Genomic DNA, 23,708 nt, shown 5'->3' on the forward strand with positions numbered 1-23,708 from the left:
ATTACTGTTAATCATGCAGATTTGACATTCTCCTACCAGAGATTCTAATTCAATGGGTCTCAGAGTTTACTTGGAATTGTATCTCTTTATATTGTGAGTTCTCAAAATGCAGTCAATGAAATGTCTTCTCTGATGCTACCCCTTTAGGAAGCTCCTGATTAGATTCTAAAGTGAGTGTTCTTTAGCAAAACTTTGAGAAATAACTTCTTCTCTAAGCATCTGCATTGCCCTCTCAAACTGTTACCTCTTGCAACAAACAGGGCTCAAGCCTAGAAAACCACACAACAGGTCTCCCAGCCCAAATCTTCAAAAACCCCGAGATCCTTTCTCAGAGACAGAGTCTATGTTAGGATGCTCAATACATAATTTTCTGCCAGTTTTAATTTACTCCATTTACCCTACCTTCCTTCTAAGATTGCAGGATGTGGCTGAATAACTGTTCTCTTTATGATCTCTCCAATAGATTTCTTCTTAAATGGTGGAAACTTAGAGAATCTTGGCATATATCAATCCAAGTATTAGAAATATAGATTGCTTTTATTATTTAAACATTGTAAAACAGGCTGAAATCCCTATAAGTCTTCATAATGTACCAAAACATAAATCACCTATTTCCACATTAACATAATATCTGGAAAATATTACATTTGTCTTATTTTGGTTTTGCCGATAAGTAGATAGAGGGAAAAATAAATAAAAGTACAAGTACTTGGATTCATTGCTCACAGGTTGTATTTTACATAGCATACAAGTATTTGAGCACAATCAAAAAGTTCTTTCTATCTTATTATTTTTATGAAACTCATACATGTTTCACTACTTTGAATATGGTCTAATTATCCATCTTCTCAGATGTCTGAATGACAATGTCACACTTACAAAGAATGATGATCATTATTAATCTTTGCTAAGCCACCTACTTATTGACTGAAGAGTCAAAGGAACTTGTCACTGTCTCATGCTCTATTGACTGGGGGATTAGAGGTCAGATCAGAAGGAGAGAGTGATGTACTAGTGAGAAGCAAGAGATTTAGAAAATAAACTGTCACTCGAGCTCTAATGGAGCAGTTTCTGTATTTGTAGAACTGAGACAAAAATAAGGTAGGTAACACAAAGAAAGAAGCATGATTCCGCCTTCACAAAAGCTAATGTTAAGTTTGATTTTATAAATAGGATATATGTCACTTCCATTTCTAGTTGCTCACACCTTGCTTTTAATAACTTTCTCACTTGCCTTCTGCCATCGTTTTTCTCTCCTCATATTCATTCTATATATTGAGGATGATCTTCTGAAAGCTATTTCTTTGTTAATGTTACCATAATAAAAATCTCCAGCATGTTTCCATTAGCTATTAATTGAGACACAAATTGCTTGCATCAATAAGCAATACCTCTGGGTATACAGGTTCTAACCAGTTCATCAGCATTCCTTTGCAACACTTTTCAATGAAAGCCTTTTGCTTTAGCCAAGTTAGGATGTACTTTTCAAACTTCACATGGTTTGCTTGGAGTAGTATGTCTTTTTATCCCTCAAAATATAGTTCAGTGCAATGGCTTCTCTGATGCTTTCTCAGGACAGACCATCCTGGAAAGATTTATCCCTTTGATGCTCTCTTAAGCAACCTTGTTCTAACACTGATATACTACTTGTCACATGGTGTCTTTATGGGAGCTCTTTGTACGTGAATACACTGACGCATTCCCATGGTATGTTTGGGAAGAATCTATGAGAGTTAATCTTATGTTCAAAGGATAAGTAATCATTTGACAGGTAAAAAAGATGTATGAAAGCTCAAGAAAGGATGTAGAGGTAGAAAGTACATAGGGCCCCTTGTTTTTACAAGGTAACTTGCAGTAGAAAGAAAACTAAATCAAGTTAGATATCATCTTTGAGTTTCAGTGTCCTTACCTGTAAAATGAGGACAGCAATTTTGTGATTATTAAATATGAGGCTATATTATAAAGAACAAAGCACAGTTACTAACACATAGTAAATGCGCATTGGCTCCTGGTTTCCTTTGTTTTCCTCCATCATCTTCTTCCCTAACTATGTCTCCCTAATTGCATCAAGTTACAGAATTCAGTAGTACTAAAAGTTTGGGTAATTCTAGAGTTATTTGTTCAACATTAGAAAAATAAGTGTACTGAAATTGGGCAATAGTCGCCTTCTGGTCTTCTTTTAGCTAGAATTATGATATTGTACAAGTCAGTTCACATCTCTGTCACTCATTTTCTTCAACTATAAAGTAAGAATATTAGATTAGATACCTTTGAATCTTCCAGCAGCAGCATTCTATGACATCCTCACAGGCATTTTTCATAAGCAAAATGATTCCATTATGAAACACACGGAGACTCTTTTAGTCCAAAGCCATTTTCAAAGCATTTGTCATGTTTCTGGGGTTCAGTCCATTTTTTTTTTCTTGCCTGCAAATACATAGAAGAAAATGATTAGTTACCCACAGTGCATAATATATGGGTGGATTTTCTGAGAAGCCAAGGAAGTTCAAACTTCAAGATCTCTCATGTGGATCCCTCCCAAGTTCCTAGGAGTTTCTGATGCTTGTGGCAATCAACAGATTCTAAAATTTGGAATTGTGTGTGTTTTCTTCTTAATTCTAGATAAACATTAACATTTGTACCTAATTTTTAATTATAATTTCTTATTATTCTTAAAAAGAACCATCCAGGCTTCCCTGGTGGCGCTGTGGTTGACAGTCCGCCTGCCGATGCAGGGGACACGGGTTTGTGCCCCGGTCTGGGAAGATCCTACACGCCGCGGAGCAGCTGGGCCCGTGAGCCATGGCCGCTGAGCCTGCGCGTCCGGAGCCTGTGCTCCGCAACGGGAGAGGCCACAACAGGGAGAGGCCCGCGTACCGCAAAAAAAAAAAAAAAAAAGAACCATTCAGAGTTTTAAAGATCTAGAACTACCAGAACTTGGATCTGCCCTGTCTTATTAGGTCCCTGTCAACTTGGCATTCCTTCTAGAAATGTACCATTAGAAAAATAAATAAGTAGAGAAGATAAAATTCCATACCTACATGTATACGTTATGTTTAAAATACATACTAAAATTTAAAAGAGACACAATGAAATAAACATATTGTATACAAAAACTATTTTTTCATTAAGTGGTAAAGGATGCAGTGAAATTTACCTTGCCTGAGATAACATTTTGTAAATTTTTTTTAATGTTTTTTGCAGTTGTAATTACTAAGCATTGTTTATTTTAAATTCCTAAGTAAGCAAAAACATCTCTTAAATACATTTGAATGAAGGATGATGTTTAAAAGTTCTAATTTTTTATGTTTTTATGCCCAATTTAACATTTCTTAATTGATGGTGAGTTGGCAGTAACGATATAGTTGTCTTTACTTATACATGTGAAAACTTGACAAGTACATCTGATTGTATGACGGACAACTCTGAATTTTCAGTAAAGAGATCTCTTAAGAATGATTTGAAGAAGGATTATAATTCCAGGGTATTGTTTTTAAATATTCCATAATATATTGTGCCATGATTTTAATAATGTGTTGTCTATACATGTGGAAACTAGTTCGGTGGTTCATTATGAAGTTAACCAAAGAATTATCAAATGACCCAGTAATTCGAATCCTAGACATATATCCCAAAGAAATAAAGACACTCAAAAAAAAAAACCTTGAAAATGCATGATAATAGCAGAATCACTCACAACAGTCAAAGGTAGCAACAACCTAAATATTTAACTGATAAACAGATAAGTAAATTAGGCAATATGCATACAATATAATATCAGTCAGCCATAAAAAGGAATGTCTTAATGCATGCTACAATCTTGATAAAACTCAAAAACATTATGTGAAGTTAAAGACAACAGACACAAAACATCATATATTACCTGATTCCATTTATATGAAATATCCAGAATAGGTAAATCCATAGAAACAGAAAGCAGGGTGGTGGGTACCAGGGACTAGGGAGGCCAGGGGGGAAATGAGGAGTCACTGCTTAATGGATACAAGTTTTGTTTGGGGGAGTGATGAAAATATTTTGAAATTAGATAGGGGTAATGGTTATACAACATTGCGGAGGTGCCAAATATAACTGAATTGTTCACTTTAAAGGGTTAATTTATGTGACACACAATCAAAAAAGAAAAGTGCCAGTATTAAAATTTACCGAAGGAATATTGATGACTTAGAATAAAATTCTAGAGACAACAGGGAGCACTACTCTGAAAACGTTGCTTCAGTAACTCACGATGGTGCAGATGACAACGCTATGTGAAAAACCGTGAACCTGAATCACTCTGGGTAGAAAACAAGAGTTTGATATGATTGTTATGAAGCTTTATAAAGACCTTAACTAATTCCTTAATTTATATTTCCTGTTTCATGTGTATACAAAAATGAGAAATAATATAAATGTATGTCTTGGGCTCTGGCCAAAAGAATAATATAAAATTCAAATTGAGAAGAAAATATTGCGTCATAGTTTCATGGCCAGGTTTTTTTTCTTCTTAGTAGAACGCCGATAAAGATATACCTTTATAATCAAAATCATCTTTACTTCAATGAAATGCAGTATAGCACACTTTGAACAGAGTATTTGCTAGTTTAAGAGTCAGGTACCCGAGGCAAGGAGCTGGGGGAAATGGAAAGAGGGTGGGCAAAGTGTGCAAGTTGTAGTTATGTAGGATGAATTAATCCTAGAGATCTAATGTGAAGCATGTGACTACAGTTAGTACTAATGTATTGTATCCTAATAATCTGCTTAGAGAATGGATCTCAGGAGATGGATATACTAATTAGCTTGACTACAGTAATCATGTCACTCTGTATATTTACGTCAAAACACCATGTTGAACACCTTAAACATTTACAATCTTTATTTATTAAAAAAAAGAATCCTGAGTAGTGATTGGCAGAGGGAAACATAAACTGGGTTTTTCTCTCCTGAGTGTTCCTCTCTGGACACAGAGGAGCAGACACTTTGGAAACAAAATCTTGGTGTAGGTGGGGCCTAAGCTAAACATGTTATTAAGAAGTGTGTGCACGGCATTTTAGTTTATATGAAAACAGCTAACGGTCCTGACCCTCTGACAGCGTTGGTCACGCTCTAGAATTTCCACTCTCCATCTTAATCCTCATTCAGTCATCTTGTCTAATAAAAGTGTGTGCTAAATTAGCCTAGGAAAGTTTAATCCCAGTAAATGCAGTCAAAAGTTCATTTATTTGTGAAGATTCACAATGCAAATTATTGGTCTCCTCTTGATGCCAGTTACTTAGTTTCTAACTAGATTTTCATTTAAAAAAGACAAAAATTTACTTAATGTAAATTGCTCACGGCCTATTTTGATTTCATCAAAAGTCTATATGTAAACTAAATATCAATCTAAATAGCATAAGGGCCATAATCTTGTTAGCTGCTGGTGTAGTCTTGAGTATGTTTAGTGTGTAATATCAGTATCAAGTAAATTACTGATATTATATTTATGACTGGATAATGATAATACAGCTAACTCAATATCATAAATACTCAACTTCTCAAAAATGTCAGGTTAAATAGGGTAGTTGAGTATGTATAGCAAACAACTGTTTTCAAATACCCAGTATTTGACTATTGCCATTTGGGTATACAACGCTTATATTTTGAGAAAGTAATTTAAAGTGCCGGAGTTTTATAATGATCAGATATAGTTCACAGCAAAATAAGACATCTGAACACAATTTACCTAGGAGTACTGAATTATTCTATGGATACTCATGGATACATCTCAGCTGTCACTGAAATATTTTAAAATTTCTTTGCAAAATAATTTTAAATTTAAAATTAATATGGTTAAATGGATTGTGCCATTTTCTCTAAGTTCTTCTCAGATTGTGTACTTCACAGGAAACAGGGACATGTTAACTCATGAGAGGACACATTGTTTTCTTTCTTCAAATATCAGCAAAGGTTTAATGTTTGCATTTATTTTAGAGAACACATTTTCTACTTTGACCCATTTCCACTGTTTCTACATCTATGACCTGTTTGATAATTCATCTGTATGTTATGCTTAGACAAGATAATTTTAGCTTTGTTGACTGTAGTCATATTCAACTATGGAAAATGGACTTTTTGATTACTTAAGAAGATAGGGTTTTAAAAAATGTGTTTGAAGGTTCAAATGGGCACATTTTCCTCTTAAACAAATAAAAGATTACAGGACTACTTACCAACAGGTTCTTAACCTTACTTGGCTTGTTTGTTTAATATAGTAGTCATGATACAGTCAGCTCAAGTATAGCCACTTCTTTAATAATAGTGATTCGATTATACAGAATAAACAATAAATTCTTATATATTAGAAATTAATCATATGCTCTCTCAACTGCATGCTCTCACGCAGTCGTCTTGTACTTCTATGTGGTTTTACAACTTTATTGTCTCTTCCACAATCCCTTTTCACTCATTAATAATATATTTTTTCTCTCTGTAATGTAAAGGGAAGGGCATTTTAACCTCTTTGGGATCAGAGTCATTTTCTCCCTTGAATTTGGATGAAAACTGATTCCCCACTGTGCAGTGTTATGAAGCTTCCACTGAAAATCCATTCAACATCTCCTTAGGAGCTGGGAAAGAAATGAGTTTACTACTTAAATTATTCCATATCCAAATTCCCTCGGGCTATAATATACTTAAACTTCCACTGCTCTACTTTTTCTTTCAAACCTAAGTAAAACTGGAGATCTTTAACTAAGAAACTGTTCTAAAAACAGAGGAAGATAACTGAAACAGTTCTTTCCTGCCCACTCCTCTAATACTTTTTTTTTTTTTTTTTTTTTTTTTTTGGTGGTACGCGGGCCTCTCACTGTTGTGGCCTCTCCCGGTGCGGAGCACAGGCTCCAGATGCGCAGGCCCAGCGGCCATGGCTCACGGGCCCAGCCGCTCCGCGGCACGCGGGATCCCCCCCGGACCGGGGCACGAACCCGCGTCCCCTGCATCGGCAGGCCGACTCCCAGCCACTGCGCCACCAGGGAAGCCCTCTAATACTTTTTTGATTAACATTAAAACTTGAAGATTCTATCAGTTCAAGATAATTCCTCTTTAAATGAGTAGCTAAATTACAGGATGTTTGGCTGCTATTTCAAATTTCTTTAATAGAAATTCTATTGATTACAAAGGTACTATAAACTATGGAAAATTAATTTGATAAGAAATAAGTTTTATATGAAAATATTTGAAAACTAGATACTAATTTACCATTAATATACCTTAAATGTTAATTTTTCTTAATATGGCCCTAACCCACGTATGTTTGCTTCTATAGCTTCAAAATCTTGTATTAATCTGCTCGTCACAAAAAATAATGATTGAAAATTATTGTTTTTACATAAGAATTGTTACAGACAAAATGAAAGATAAATAGAACTTTCTACCTTGAAGTGGATTTTTTGAATTGATGGATACTAAAGACATAGTTGTGCAACTTCAATTTTTTATTAATGTATTATGAATTATTTATTTTTAAAAAGTCTTTTGGGACATAAAGCCTGTTAGCTAACAATTGCAAAATGGTCTAACAATATCTTTCTGCAAAGTAAATATGAACAATTATAAGCAGAAGACTTCCTGTTCAGTTCAGACATTGGAAGATATCACTCCTATCCTGACAAGCGGACAAAATGAAATGCAACGTTTTGAGACATATCAAAGAACTAAGGTTTCAGGCCAAACTGCCAACGCAAAATCTAGAGACACGCGTGCATTCAGATAATCACAGCCAAAATATGTAAGTCTGGAGTAGAAACCACTGGACCAGAAAAGGACAGGAACATTTAAATAGTAAGTTCAATGAATTGTTGGAGGCTGAATATGAATTAGAATGAGAGTGAGAAACTCCTGTGGATCATAATACCCAAAGGCCACCATACTGTCGTGGGGTTTAACTTTAGGACACCCACCAGCTTCTCACTGAAGATTTGAAAAAATTCCCTCAGAGTTCTGGCAGGGAAAGAGGAAGAGGAATCATCATGAAATACCCAAGAGCCTAAAATTAAGGACATCAAACCACAGATTTAGGAGTTCAGAGAGTACCACTCAGGATAAATACTAAAAAGTTTCTTTTTAATCTCACACCTACGTATGTCATATTAAAACTGTAAAATACCAAAGACAAAGGGAAAATTCTTGAAAGAAGACAGAGAGAAAAACACCTTATCTATGGAGGAACAAATATAATAATTACAGCAGACTTCTATTCAAAAACCATTCAAGCACAAAGAAAATAAAGCAAAACATTTAAAGGACTGAAAGAAAAAACTGCAAAACTTGAATTCTGTATCCAGTGAAATTATCCTTCAAAAGTAAAGGAGAATTGTCAGACAAAAAATACTGAGCAAATTTATTGTCAGCAGATGTTGTAAGAAATGTTAAATAAAGTTCTTCAGGCATGAAAAAATGATACAGGTCAGAAACTTAAATCTACATGGAAAAAAAAAGAAAAAGGAGAGTACCAGAAAGGAATAAATGAGGGAAATATATATATATATATATTAAGTTTATCATTCTTACGGAATTAAAAGAACTATTTGTTAAAAGTAATAACAGTTGAATGATTAAAGTATATGTATAAGTAAAAATAATGAAGCAATGTCGCAAATGGTATGAGGTAGGAATTGGAAATTCTGTTATAAGGCATCTGCATTTCACATATAATATTATATTTGAAGTTGGATTTCCAATAGTTTAAAATGTGTATTGTTAACTCTAAGGCAACTTCTAAACAAATTAAAAATAAGTTAAATTGTTATGTTAAGATTGAGATAGAATGGAATCATATAAAAATCTCAGTTAGAACCAGATACAGCAGAAAAAAAGGGTGAAAAAAGATACCAGGAAAACAAATGAAACAAATAGAAAACAGAAAGACATGGTGGGTATTAACTATATCAATAATCAATTTAAATGTGAATAACGCAAACATAGCAATTAAAGCCAGATATTGTTAGAATAGATTTTTTAAATTACAACTATATGTTAACTAAAATAAACCAGTTTTAAGTATAAATGCTCAAATATGTTACAAGTGAAGGGATGGAGAAGGATACACCACAGTAACACTAATCAAAAGAAAGCTGGAGTGGCTATATTAAGTTCACATAAAGCTGACTTCAGAAACAGGAAGATTACCAGGGATAAAAGGAGCATTAATTAATGATAAATGTGTCAACTTTCTAAGAAGACATAATAATCCTAAGTGTGTATGCATCTAAAAACAGAGCAACAAAATATGAGTCAAAACTGACAGAAATGCAAGGGAAGAAAGAGACAAATCCACTCTTATACTTGATTACACCCCTTTGTGAGTTAATTGATAAATCAAACAGAAAGAAATCAAAGATATAGATGACCTGAACAGCTTTATCAAAAATGACTGAACTGGGGGCTTCCCTGGTGGCGCAGTGGTTCAGAGTCCGCCTGCCGATGCAGGCGACGCGGGTTTGTGCCCCGGTCCGGGAAGATCCCACATGCCGCGGAGCGGCTGGGCCCGTGAGCCATGGCCGCTGAGCCTGCGCGTCCGAAGCCTGTGCTCCGCAACAGGAGAGGCCACAAAAGGGAGGGGCCCGCGTACCAAAAAAAAAAAAAAAAAAAAAAAAAAAAGATTGAACTGGGAATTCCTTGGCGGTCCATTGGTTAGGACTCGGCACTTTCACTATGGAGGGTGAGGGTTCAATCCCTGGCCAGGGAACAAGATCCCACAAGCTGCACAGTAAAGCCAAGAAAAAAAAAAATTGAACTGATATTTATACAATATTACATCCATCAACAGCATGCAACAACAGCAAAATATCCATCCTTTCCCAAGCTTCCATGGAACATTCTGGTAAATCAATTCTAGGCCACAGTGGAATTGAGTTATATATCATTAACAGAAATCTGGATAAGGATGAACTAAATGCCCACCAATATGATAACTTACATGAAGTGGACCAATTACCTGAAAGTCAGAAACTACCAAAAAGTCACACAAAAAATAGATAGCCATAACCATAATTTATTAAATAAATTGTATTAACAATGTATAACCTTCCTAATAAAACACAACAAGCCCAGATTGTTTCATTGATGGATTCTACCAAATATTCAAGGAAGAAATAATAACAATTTTCTGTAATTTCTTTTAGAAATTAGAAACAGAAGGAATACGTTCTAACTCATTCAAAGGAAAACTGGAGTAGCTTTAGTAAGTTCACACAAAGCAGACTTCAGAAGAAGAAGATTATCAGGGACAAAAGCATAAACATAGTGAAAAACACATCAATTCTCCAAGAAGATATTCTAGGGTAGCATTACCCTAATATTAAAATCAGATAGAGAAATTACAAGAAAAGAAACTATAGACCAATATCTCTTGTGAATAACAGACGCAAAAATCCTCCATAGAGTATTAGCAAATTCAAACCCACAATGTATGGGAAGAATTCCACATCACAAGTATGTTTATCACAGGTATGCAAGGCTGGTTTTACATGAGGATCACTCAGTGAGAACCATCACATCAACCAGCTAAAGAAGAAAACTCACTGATTATATCAATTGAGGTTGTAACCACTTGAAAAACCTCAACACCTGTTTGTGATAAAAAAAACTTTCAGTCAACTAGGAATGTAAGAGAACTCTCTCAACTTGATGAAGGACATCTACAGAAAAAACCCCTATAGCTAACATCATACTTAACAGTGAGAAACTGGATGTTTTCCCCCTGAGATCAGGAACAAGATAAAGATGTCTGCTCTCATTTTTATGTGGACAATATACTGAAATCCTAGCTAGTGCAATAACTATGAAAAAGAAATCGAGCCTACAGTTTGAAAATGGAGAAATGAAACTGTATTTATTTGCAAATGGCATGCTTGAATACACAGAAAATCCCTAAGGATTTACAAAAAAAAAAATCCTGGAACTATTAGGTGAATTTAGCAAGGTCTCAGGATACAAGATCAGTATACAAAAGTTAATTTTTTACCTATACACCAGTGTTTTGGTCAGCTTGGGCTGCCATAAGAAAATACCATTGACTGGGTGGCTTAAACAACAGAAACTTATTTCTCACAGTTAAGGAGACTGGAAATCTGAGATAAGGATGCAAACAGAGCCAAGTTCTGACAAGAGATCAATTTCTGCCTTGCAGACGACTGCCTTCTTAGTTTAACCTCAGGTGAGAGAGAGAGAGAGAGAGAGAGAGAGAGAGAGAATTCTCTAGTGTCTCTTCTCATAAGGACACTAATTCTGCTGGATCAAGACTCAGACCTTATGACCTCATGTAACATTAATTTTCTCCATAGAAGTTCTATCTCCAAATAAGGTCTCCATGGGCGTTGAGGCTTTAATACATGAATTTTCGAGGACACAAACATTCAGTTCATAACAATCAATAATGAAAAACTGAGATTTGAAATTTTTAAATATCATTTATAATAGAACCAAAATAATGAAATAGGTACAACTCTAACAAAATGTGCACAGAATATGCATGCAGAAAACTATACAATATTGATGAAAGAAATCCAAGACTCTCCAATTGATAAATGGAGAGATAGTCTATTCATGGATTGGAAGACTCACTTATATTGGAGGTCGGGGGGATCACAGGATCTAAAGTAACATGTGGCAAAAGATTTAACTATTACAAATGTGTGAAACAACCTCACTGAAGGAGGCAGGGGGAAAGAAGCTTACCTAAGTAACTCTGGAAATGAGTAGAGTTTCTAATTTTAAATGCAAAAGGAGCAGTGTGTAGGCACCGTACTCTGAGTTGATAAGGTTGCTTCTCATTCTGAAACTACTATAAATGTATAGTGGAACTGAACAATTAAGTGAATAAATGGCAGGTGGTTGGAGCCAGGTTTCTTACTGTTGGAGTGGGAGGTTCTATCAAGAGGAGGATAGAATTATCGCTGTGATAATGGATTAGAATCAAAGACATTGGTATGAATTCATGATTAACTTACAGATGGACACATATAGAAATATTTATATATAGATATATATACATGGGTTAAGATATGCACATATTATTTCCTTGTTCTAGCAGCTGACATTGCCTAGAAGAAACAATACTTCTATAATAATGAGCACCCTAGTGCCCATAACTTGGTTTCTAATACTATGCTCCAATAAAAGGAACTTCTGGGAGAAGTGTTTGATTCTAGGACTGGAGCAGTTAATATACAAGATGACCCTAGAGCATCTTGTAGTGCCAGAAACTGAGGTAACGTTTATAAAACCCATAAAGGAATGTTAAGGAGACACAGGAGTCAACTGAACCAGCTTGTGGTTGGTAATGTTTCAGTTCAACATCTGAGATAAATCTAAATAGCTGTTGATACCATTTAATTTTGCATATAAAATAAAAATGGAATTTTTGAGTGAAATATATACTAAACAATAATTTATTAGTAATAAAAATAAATAATATTAACATGATTTACTAACAGAAATTATTGAATTGTCTGATAAAAATGAATAAAGATAGAAAGCTTAAGTATGCCTATAAAATTGAAAGAATCCAATATAATTCAAAATATCAAATAAATCTTTTGAAACATTGGATTTCTTCCAAACACCACTTATAAAGCAAGCATAGATACAGATACATAGATACAATGATAGATGATGATGATGGTGAAAGGTAGATTAAGAGTATATTTTCTGAAGTTTTTGTGTAGCAGAGTAAATACTATTTCTATATCGAAGAAATGTGGGGAATATTTTTAATGTACCTCTTTTTCCAGCTCAAACCTGCCCTCAACCTTCCCATAGTGATAGTTCTTAGTTATTTTGGAAGAACAATACAATAAGGCAGAAATTCTTTAACAGATAGAATCTTGGCAGAGAAACACTACCCACCAGAAGGCATAAGAATCCTGACCTGAAATCTTCTTGGAACACAGTAGGGGAACAAAGGAGGGAGGATTTCAGGTTATGTTTAAGCATGAATTATTGGTTAATAAATAATTTGATTGAGTTATTTTTGAATCGGCTAAATTAAGTTCTCAGCTATTTCTCAGAAACAATTGCTTGAGATTTTTTTTTTAATAAAAGGTTGTTTCAGAATAATAAATACAATATATTATTTTTCTGTCAGTCTTGAGGATTCAGCTACATGAAAATGATAAATCACAGGTTTACATTTTATTCAGGTAACATAGTAGAAATCAAAGTTTAATTCCCGGGGTCTATGAGATTATTTTCTTCTCAATACGGGTGAATACATATATACCAGCAAATTTTGACAAGTACCGCATTAATCCATTTTTGAAAAGTATAGCTTTAAGATTTTGTTTTAACCATTCTGGTTGTTCTCTCCAGATGTTTTCTATTGTTCTCTACACAGCAAGTTGTATTTCCTCTTAAGAAAGGCCAGACACAGGGGAGTGGTAATGAACCGTAATCCTTAAACTAATATTTTATTTTTCTGTTTATTCTGTTTTATTTTTATGCAGGTCTGACACTTTAGAAGATCACTTGAAATACCATTATATTTAATCTGTTCTAACTTGTGTATTTGTGTTATTTTAAAAACACCACACTTGATATTAATTTATTAATTTATCTTAGCTAAGGCCATGATAGAGAAAAGTACATTAAGAAAATTTTGAATAGCTTTATTCCATAAATAGAGTTGGGGGAGACATTTGATTCCTTCTTCCAGTCTTTCTCAGAGGAGGAAAACTGAACTTCAACAGTCTATAATTTGTTTTCAATACATGATTTAACATCATAAAAATCTACATTTGTTGTTGAATTTTTTTCTATCAGAAGTTGTTTAGTGTCCTTCCTCCTTTCAGACGTAAAGTGTTCATTCATTATATGTGTTTCCATTTATGAGCAGAATTCAACATTTTGTTAAAGCACTTATTGGACTCATGCTACAAAATTACTTGAATTAGGAGTAATAAAAAATACACAGTTCTTTATATTTTCTTTTTCTATGAACATAGGCTTTGGTTTGCTGTTTGTTAACAATGGGCTTTCTTTTTATATTTAAGGAAAAAATAAATGCAACAGGCAATGGAGGAAAGGGCATATTTAAGAAATATGAAGCTTTAATAGTTATTTCTAAAACTGCATTGAAATTTGCAATTACTTTTTTGACAATGTACCTTTATGTCTTTATGTAAATTCTATTTCACTTTTCTATGCCCTTCTTACTGATACATGTTCAGAAAAAACATCCAAGTGTACATGAAAATAGATTATATAACTAGACAGAAAATACAGAAACTCACCACAAAATGGTTAAGAAAGAAAAGCACAGTATAAGACATCAAACCTAACTCTAAAATCAATCCCAGAAAGCTTGACAAAATTTTATGTGTCAAGTTTCTGTTTTAAGAGTTTACTTTAATATAAAGGGAAGTTAGAATTTTACTCACACTAAACTAGTATATACATATATATATTTTTAACAACTTTATTGGAGTATAATTGCTTTACAATGCTGTGTTAGTTTCTGCTTTATAACAAAGTGAATCAGCTATACAGATACATATATCCACATATTTCCTCCCTCTTGCGTCTCCCTGCCACACTCCATATCGAACCCCTCTAGGTGGTCATAAAGCACCAAGCTGATCTCCCTGTGCTAAGCAGCTGCTTCCCACTAGCTATCTATTTTACATTTGGTAGTGTATATATGTCCATGCCACTCTCTCACTTTGTCCCAGCTTACCCTTCCCCCTCCCTGTGTCCTCAGTCCATTCTCTACATCCACATCTTTATTCCTGTCCTGGCCCCTAGGTTCTTCAGAACTTTTTTTTAGATTCCAAATATATTTCCTAGGATACGGTGTATGTTTTTCTCTTTCTGACTTACTTCACTCTGTATGACAGACTCTAAGTCCATCCACCTCACTACAAACAACTCAAATTCATTTCTTTTTATGTGTGAGTAATATTCCACTGTATATATGTGCCACATCTTCTTTATCTATTCATCTGTCAATGGACACTTAGGTTGCTTCCATGCCCTGGCTATTGTAAATAGAGCTGCAGTGAACACTGTGGTACTCTTTTTGAATTATGGTTTTCTCAGGGTATATGCCCAGTAGTGGGATTGCTGGGTCGTATGGTAGTTCTGTTTTTAGTTTTTTAAGGAACCTCCATACTGTTCTGCATAGTGGCTGTATCAGTTTACATTCCCACCAACAGTGCAAGAGGGTTCTGTTTTCTCCACACCCTCTCCAGCATTTATTGTTTGTAGATATTTTGATGATGGCCATTCTGACTGGTGTGAGGTGATACCTCATTGTAGCTTTGATTTGCATTTCTCTAATGATAAGTGATGTTGAGCATCTTTTCATGGGTTTGTTGGCAATCTGTATATCTTCTTTGGAAAAATATATATTTAGGTCTTCTGCTCAGTTTTCGATTGGGTTGTTTGTTTTTTTGATATTGAGCTGCATGAGCTGCTTGTAAATTTTCGAGATTAATCCTTTGCCAGTTACTTCGTTTGCAAATATTTTCTCCAATTTTGAGGGTGGTCTTTTCACCTTGTTTATGGTTTCCTTTACTGTGCAAAAGCTTTGAAGTTTCATTAGGTCCCATTTGTTTGTTTTTGTTTTTATTTCCATTTCTCTAGGAGATGGGTCAAAAAGGATTTTGCTGTGATTTATGTCATAGAGTGTTCTGCCTATATTTTCCTCTAAGAGTTTTATTGTGTGTCTGGCCTTACATTTAGGTCTTTAATCCATTTTGAGTTTATTTTTGGGTATGGTGTTAGGGAGTATTCTAATTTCATTCTTTTACATGTAGCTGTCCAGTTTTCCCAGCACCACTTATTGGACAGGCTGTCTTTTCTCCATTTTTTATTCTTGCTTCCTTTATCAAAAATAAGGTGACCTTAGGTGCATAGGTTTATCTCTGGGCTTTCTCTCCTGTCCCATTGATCTATATTTCTGTTTTTGTGCCAGTACCATACTGTCTTGATTAATGGAGCTTTGTAGTATAGTAGTCTGAAGTCCAGGAGCCTGATTCCTCCAGCTCCATTTTTCTTTCTCAAGATTGCTTTGGCTATTCGGGGTCTTTTGTGTTTCCATACAAATTGTGAAATTTTCTGTTCTAGTTCTGGGAAAAATGCCATTGGTAGTTTGATAGGGATTGCATTAAATCTGTAGATTGCTTTGAGTAGTACAGTCATTTTCACAATGTTGATTGTTCCAATCCAAGAACATGGTATATCTCTCCACTTGTTTGTATCATCTTTAATTTCCTTCCTCAATGTGTTATAGTTTTCTGCATACAGGTCTTTTGTATCCTTAGGTACGTTTATTCCTAGGTATTTTATTCTTTTTGATGCCCTGGTAAATGGGAGTGTTTCCTTAATTTCGCTTTCACATTTTTCATCACTAATATATAGGAATGCAAGAAATTTCTGTGCATTAAATGGCATCCTGCTACTTAACCAAATTCATTGATTAGCTCTACTAATTTTCTGGTAGCATCTTTAGGATTCTCTATGTATAGTACCATGTCATCTGCAAACAGTGACATATTTAATTCTTCTTTTCTGATTTGGATTCCTTTTATTTCTTTTTCTTCTCTGATTCCTGTGGCTAAAACTTCCAAAACTATGTTGAATAACAGTGGTTAGAGTGGACAACCTGGTCTTGTTCCTGATCTTAGAAGAAATGGTTTCAGTTTTTCACCATTGAGGATGATGTTGGCTGTGGATTTGTCATATATGGCCTTTATTATTTTGAGGTAAGTTCCCTCTACGCCTACTTTCTGGAGGGTTTTTATCATAAATGGGTGTTGAATTTTGTTGAAAGCTTTTTCTGCATCTATTGAGATGATCATATTGTTTTTCTCCTTCATATTGTTAATATACCTTATCACATTGATTGACTTGCATATATTGAAGAATCCTTGCATTTCTGGGATAAACCGCACTTGATCATGGTGTATGATCCTTTTAATGTGCTATTGGATTCTGTATTTTTATCTCATTGCCCTTTTATGCCTTCTATATAACCTTATGCTTTTAAAAGCATTTTACTATAAATTATTATAAAAAATTTCAGAAAATATATTCTTATTTTTAGAAGACTCTTCCATTCTATATGCAGTGTCACGTATCATGACTTTTCACTTGACCTTTTAATATGAGCATTTTATATACTATAAGTATCTTAAATTTATTTTGTGATAATTATTTAACATTACCTAGCTTCGAATGAGAGCTCTCTATTATAAGTAATGCTGTAATTAATGCCCTTATGATATAAGCTTATACTTTCCTTTTTTGCTCAAAGGCCTTTCTCTATTTTGTCTGGTTCTGGCTTCAGCAATGCCTTCAATTCCATACACACTCCAGTGCCCTCCTTCCTGAGTAAACCTTCCTTCAACCATAGTTACTTTTCTGACTACTTTTTATCCCCGATCTTCATCTAATATTTCTAAAAGATTGCCTGCAAGTGCTGCTTATTCTTCATCACTTACCTACTTCACAGACTCGAAAAAACTAAGGTCTCACTATGACCACTGCTCTTTTACTGAAACTGGGCTGTCAAACATCACAAATAACAAACTCATGTATTTTCAACTCTGTAGCATGTAAAATTGCTAATTAAAACCCCACCACCTCTCTCTCAAAATTCTGTTCCCTTGGATTTTATGACTTTGTTAAAAAGATGTTTTTTCACTTGTCAGTGACTGAAAACTCCACTGAAGACTGTTTAGTCTCCACTGAAGACTAAAAAGTGACACGAATCTGTTCACATAATGGAAATGTCCAGATTATATAGCTTTAGGTACTACTGAACACAGGGCTCAAGTAATAACAGGAAACTTCCTCTCACTTTTTACTTTGGCTTCATTCAAGTGGGATCTTTCCTTGTAGTGGTAATTTGTCTAGCAGCAGCTCCATACTCACGCTTTATCCTCACAGCAATTCCAGAACAAAAGAGCCTCTCTCCTTATTGCTCCATCAAATTTCCATAATACAGTCTCATTGGCCTGCTTTCATTCACATGTATATCTTTAAAGCTATCATGATGCCTGGAAACTACTGATTCACAAATATATTCATCAAAATATATTATACCTTATATACGGTATACATAATACTTATGAAATATATACTATGTTATATATTATTTTGTTAAAAAACATATAAACATGTATAATTAGCACTATATTGCTTTATTCATTGTCCTACTCGAGGTTCCATAACTCTCATCAGGAATATTACACCATTCCATTGGTTGGTTTTCTTGACACTTTGTCCTACTGTGCATTTCTACTATGATACCCTGCCTAAAGCACCATTTTAAACATGTCCCTCTTAAGGGTGACGTGTTTAAATTTTCAAGGGTTTCTCATTGACTATTAAAGTCTACTTGACTTAGACTGTCATTTAGACCTTTCATAACATGCCCTTAAGTGAACGTCCGGTATTTGGTCATAACCTCCAGCTTCCACTTGTGACTTTTCTGTGAAGTTGTTTTTCTTCTAATCCAAATTAAAACAAAGATACTCCAAGTGACTTTTGGCAAGATTCTTGACTTTTCAGTGCTTTTGTAGTGGGGACAAATAAAAGCGTAGCTCTTCATATTGTTTGATAGGTTGCATTGTTGAATTTCTCAGTGCTAAGATTTTGGAGTCCTCAAATTAAATACATTTTGTGAGTGCAGAGTGTTGTGTCCAAGGAGCGAAAAATAACTGTAGGTTAATAAGTACCATAGGTTTCTAATTGAAAAACCTGGGTGTCATCTCACAAACAACATTCATTGTTGTGTTTTAATTTACTCCATGGACTGCTGGCTTCGGCAGCACATATACTAAAATAATTTACTATATGGAATTAAGCTTTTATTCTTTACCTGTAAAGTATCCTTACAAGTTTAATGCCACCATACTGTGCTGTCCATTTAGATAGGCGTGTTTCCATTAAAATCCATATACAGTTGAATCAGTCCTCTTCAGCACGCTCTGAATTGTCTTATGGTATTGATCACAATATAGCTAAATAAATTCATTGTGAAAAGATAAAACACCAACTGGGGTTTTTGTGTTATTCCGATTCTAAAGAAGCTCTATTTTTCTAGCTTTGCTTTTTCAGTTTGGCAATGTGCTTCCAGTTCACATCCTAAATAAATTACACATGAACCCTGAAAACACATCTTTGATTTATACACAGAAAACCTACCTTATTTCATTAAGTTTACTTGTAAAGAATATCTTTCTTGGACCTGAGAAGCTGAGCTGTGCATTCCAGAGGGACACTCTTGTTGTATTCAGAGAATGATGCCTAACTACCTACAGGGGCAACATTATCATCAGTGGCTTTGTTACCTCTCTGGTACCATAGAAACTCACATAAACATAACCTCTTCTCTCACAGCTCAGTCCGCTCTTCTTGGCTACTCTACATTGGAAGAAGACATCTATGAATTTTTGACACTTTCTCAGATATCTGTGACTCATGTTCCAGGATACTTTCTTTGTACCTGTATTTTTCATACTTCTAGAATACTTTATCTGCTCAAGCCAGATTCGTCTCCCCTCTCTAAATATACTACCCACTTTATTTAGATAATTTAAAATTACTATTTTCAACTGATTACTGTAATAATAAGGGTAAAATTTGCTATTAATATTCTTACTATCATGATTGTTATGAGATCACAGAGCATAGGAGAATGGTTAACAGCACAGTGTACAGAAACAAACTGCGGCGGCGGGCTTCCCTGGTGGCGCAGTGGTTGAGAGTCCGCCTGCCGATGCAGGGGACGCGGGTTCATGCCCCGGTCCGGGAGGATTCCACATGCCGCGGAGCGGCTGGGCTCGTGAGCCATGGCCGCTGGGCCTGCGCGTCCGGAGCCTGTGCTCCGCGACGGGAGAGGCCACAACAGTGTGAGAGGCCCGCGTACCGCAAAAAAAGAAACAAACTGCCTAGAACTGAAGGCTGGCTCCACCAAGTATTTGCTATATAACATTGATAATGTTACTTAATCTTTCTAAGCCTTAGTTATTTTCTTCTCTAAAAAACAAAAATTTACAACATAGAATTTTAATAATCAAATGAAGACACATATGTTAAGGAACCTTCAGAGTGTCTTGTTCATGTTAAGAACACACTAAGTCTTATTTATATACCTCAATTTACTCATTGCATTTAACATAAAGCCCTCCTAAGACCTCCAGGTTTGTGAGGAAAAAAATGTAGCTTTCTAATCTTGGACGACTGGCTCAGGAGTAGCATGGCACAGTCCAGATTTAACCCTAGCCATTGTGATTTCAATTCTTATTCTTTTCCCATGCTGACTATATCCCGTCTTTATTTATAATAGCTAGCCAAAGGAAGGATATGGATAGAGATTATAAGCTTTAAGGCCACTTTTTGGTTTCTATTTTCTAAGTGAAAAGCTAAGGAGGCATCTGTAGATATTGGTATCTATATGTCTAAGAAATTCAACTGTACTGGATTCCGTGATACATCATTCCAGTCCCCATTCATGACTGAAATATATATTCTGCAAACTGCTGACAGTGCTTCACACTGACAGCCTCCAGCTGTCATCCTCCTTCAAAAATGGCCCTTGATTTGAGAGAGCCCAGTGTCATGAGCCATGGGGGCATACCCTATGCCCCCAGGAAAGCTTGCATCCAATGACTGATCCACCCTTATGTATAAATGTCCATTCCCTGCACACAATGCAGGGTGACTTTAGGAGTCAGTCCAGCTTCATAGCTCCTCCATCTCAGCCCAGTTTCTCACTCTGCCCCGTCTGATTCCCTTTCTTTTTCTTCCCAAGGGCACTCTAGGACACCCAACCTGCAACAGTAACAAATACTCTTCTTAGCAATGCTAAAACCATTAAGGAATCAGACTGATTAAGTAAGAGCATAATTTATTCCCCTCAAACGGTATGGAGACACATCTTCAAAGTTGTAGAGAATAAAATCATTTTTAGTTGGTCATGATTAAATTTTATTTTAAAGTAAAAAATTTAAGGATGTCAGTGGTCCTCCCAAGTAGTAAACACAAGAATTTTGGGGGGAAATTTGGTTGCAGTTTCACAGATTGATTTCTCCAGAAAAATCTAAGAAAGTATAAAATCTATGAAATTTTTTTTTCAGGAAAAATAAAACAAAAATGTGGATGTAAAAAAAAATCATAGGACAATCATTATACCAATAAACCATCTTACACTTTATAATATCTTTATAAATTGCAAAGTTATTTCAATGGCACTGCCAAAAGTATACACAAAAGTTACTTTGAGTTTTTTAAAAGAAGGGGTTAGGGCTTCCCTGGTGGCGCAGTGGTTGAGAGTCCGCCTGCCGATGCAGGGGACACGGGTTCGTGCCCCGGTGCAGGAAGATCCCACATGCCGCGGAGCGGCTGGGCCCGTGAGCCATGGCCGCTGGGCCTGCGCGTCCGGAGCCTGTGCTTCACAACGGGAGAGGCCACAGCAGTGAGAGGCCCGCGTACCGCAAAAAAAAAAAAAAAAAAAAAGAAGGGGTTATTTTCCATCTTGTTACAGAGGCTTTTTCAGGGTCTTTCTTGCACTGGGCACTGCGCTTGGCACCTTTTATGTTCATGACTGTCATCCCCAAGAGTTAATCTGGTGCCTCAAAGATCATTCAGGCTGTTGAAAACTACTTCTTCATGTGTAAGCGAGTAATGACACCCCCTGGGAACATGACATCTGAACTTAACTGCCAGTTCTGTCATGTGTAGGAGTTGTGGAAATTTCTCTTAACCTTTCTGTTCTGAAGTATGGTTAGCTGTAAATTAAGACTGAAAATAATAATAGCTATATCACAACATGTGTGATGAGACTTCAGTAAGATAGTTTATGAAAAGAATATAAATAATAGCAGTACAAATTCTGTATTCATCCTTATTCATGTGATATACGATAAAATACTAAATTGCATATTATTAAATGTTTATCAAGATGGCCTTAATGTTCCCCTCAGCTAGCTTATATTGTAAACAGGCTTCTTCCTGACTCTACTCCCCTCTCCTCCTTTTTCTTAGGAAATTTACTTAAGAAAAATGTGTAATTGAAAACACTTTTTCATGCTCTTTAAGATGTAAATCTTTAAAAAATTTCTCTTGCCAGTTTTACCACCCAGGGCTATCTTTTTCAAGGACCCAGGGACCATTTCTTTGAAATGTAACCATCAAGGAATATAGGGCTCCTGTCCCCCAGTCTCTGTGGGAAGGTAGGAGCCTAAATGAGATGGGAGCCTTGCTCCAAGCGGTAAAACTACCGCCTGTCATGAAGATATGAGAAAGCTTACTATTCCTGTGGGAAAGCCAATTAGTAAACACAGATGGCCCATGACCTCTATCTCACTCCAATGTTTAAAAAGCCTCCCAGCTTTGTTTCAGTAGAGTTAAGACCGAGGTCTGGCCTCTCTCTCCTATTGCAATAGCCCTGAATAAAGTTTTCCTTCCCTATTTAACTTCGGCTGGTGCGATATTGTACTTTGACCTACCAACTAAAATTTATTTCCAAAAGCTATCCTTTCTGAAATGTTTTAATATGTGTAAGGGAAAAAAATCAGAAGGATAAGATATGTAGTGGAGGAATCACATGACAGCCTTAAAAGCAGGTAGAAATGAGTTGAAAAATATTTTTATCAAACAGTCTGTTACCCATGAAGTTACAGAGATGGAGAGGTTAAAGCATTCTCAGAAATTATTGTACCTCAGGAAACCACAATTTTTTGCTAAGACTTTCAGATTTAGAATACACATGCTCTGGGGCTTCCCTGGTGGTGCAGCGGTTGAGAGTCCGCCTGCCGATGCAGGGGACACGGGTTCGTGCCCCAGTCTGGGAGGATCCCACAGGTTGCGCGGAGCGGCTGGGCCCATGAGCCATGGCCGCTGAGCCCGCGCGTCCGGAGCCTGTGCTCCGCAACGGGAGAGGCCACAACAGTGAGAGGCCCGTGTACCGCAAAAAAAAAAAAAAAGAAAAGAAAAGAATACACATGCTCAGTGTTCCCATGGTCATAGTTTTCCCCAGACATATTTAGAAAAATAAATAATGAAAAGGAGGTAGTATTCCCCTCACAAATTGTACAAATGTCAAAAAATATAGCCACCCTCCTGTCTAACACAGGCAGAATCATCATTCCTTTTGTCAAAACACACTAAAAATAATGTATGAAGAATAGGAGGGATCCTTTCATACTCCTGGTGATGAATTAACACCACAACAGTCCCCATACTCAGCTACCTATTCTCAGCAAAGTCAAGCAAATTGAAGGATTATATAGAGGATGCCAAGAATTAATAACCTCTAGAAAGGGTAGTTACTTTTAAGTCATGCTACAAAGTCACTGCGATTTGCAAGAAGCCTGACTAAGAAGAATCGTCTCACTATAAATATTCATATGTATAATTATGTCTTGCCTCCCAAACATTGGCTTCCCAAACAATGTCGGTTTGAGAAACTGACATTAAGAAGCTTATTAAAAATAAGTTTTGTTATAATTATTGCAAAAGTAATGCTTATATGTAACAAAAAAAGGAAGAAAAGTAGGAATCTAAAACCATCTATACACCCACAATTTAGTGGTAATGACTATAAATATCTCTGTAAAATTTACTTCCATGTATGTGTAGAATATTTAGCATAGTTTAAGGTTTTAGCTCATATTGTAAAGTAGGGATGGTTGTAACTACTATACCAATATTAGTTTATTTAATGCTCA

General features: G+C 35.6%; 1 long non-coding RNA gene across 1 annotated transcript in view; it reads right to left on the reverse strand.

Annotated features, from left to right (window-relative positions):
* Positions 1-23,708, reverse strand: part of LOC116754941 — a 93,809-nt gene that overhangs the window by 57,801 nt on the left and 12,300 nt on the right. The window contains exon 2 of the long non-coding RNA XR_004350219.1: positions 2,269-2,427. This is a non-coding gene — a long non-coding RNA (uncharacterized LOC116754941). The remainder of the gene's footprint in view (positions 1-2,268; positions 2,428-23,708) is intronic.

Source organism: Phocoena sinus, chromosome 6, assembly GCF_008692025.1.
Source record: "Phocoena sinus isolate mPhoSin1 chromosome 6, mPhoSin1.pri, whole genome shotgun sequence".
Taxonomy (NCBI): domain Eukaryota; kingdom Metazoa; phylum Chordata; class Mammalia; order Artiodactyla; family Phocoenidae; genus Phocoena; species Phocoena sinus.